Here is a 736-nt window from a genome sequence, read left to right as displayed (position 1 = left end):
AAATCATTCTTGCTTTGGGTGAGAATGTTTTTGTGAGGAAAACATTCCCTGGAATGTTAATAAAAACATTTTGAATAATTAGTTACTACAGACGTCACTTCTGCTTCTTTCACATAGCTTCACTCTCAATCAAGTACTAGTCACAAGTGATTTTTCCTCTTAATATTATTGGGAAAAAAACCATTTTTTTTTTCCGTCATGCCACGTGGCATGTGGGATCTTAGTTCCCCAACCAGGGATCGAACCTGGGTCCCCTGCAGTAAAAGTGCAGAGTTTTAACCACTGGACCGCCAAGGAAGTCCCCATTTTTATTATAAACCCAAATGCCTTCTAAGGATAGAGAATCCTTAGAAATGGACTCAGAAACCCCCTTTGTTCTGTGAGCATTTTGATAGGTTTGGCTTTGAGGTTTTAGCCAGAAGCCCTTTAAATGCAGACCAATTATTTAATGCTTCTGGGTTTATTACCTTCAGCACACCTTCTAGATAAAGTATGAAATTAGGGTCAAGGTTTTTACTCATTTGTGTGCAGTTGCTTGAAAATGACCTTTCAGTCCCCGGCTAGGCAGGACGAGGGTTGGGGAGAGGAGGTCACAATAAAACAAAGTAAGGGATCGAGGTCTACTAGAAGGACATCAGAGGTTATGCAGAGCACACAGGCTGAGGCAGTGACCTAATGTTTACCCCTCCCGAGTGTGCAGGGAAGACAGGAATTCCTCCTTGCATTACAACTCTAC

At 41.8% G+C, this 736-nt stretch overlaps 1 non-coding gene across 1 annotated transcript; it reads right to left on the bottom strand.

Moving 5' to 3' along the window:
• Window positions 1-224: 224 nt before the first annotated feature.
• Window positions 225-297, bottom strand: TRNAK-UUU (transfer RNA lysine (anticodon UUU)). Its single transcript has one exon. It is a non-coding gene; the product is annotated as a tRNA-Lys (tRNA).
• Window positions 298-736: the final 439 nt, after the last annotated feature.

The sequence above is a fragment of the Orcinus orca genome, chromosome 9 (genome assembly GCF_937001465.1).
Source record: "Orcinus orca chromosome 9, mOrcOrc1.1, whole genome shotgun sequence".
Classification (NCBI taxonomy): domain Eukaryota; kingdom Metazoa; phylum Chordata; class Mammalia; order Artiodactyla; family Delphinidae; genus Orcinus; species Orcinus orca.
The sequence above is the reverse complement of the archived record's forward strand: the minus strand, read 5'-3'. Positions and strand labels throughout refer to the sequence as shown.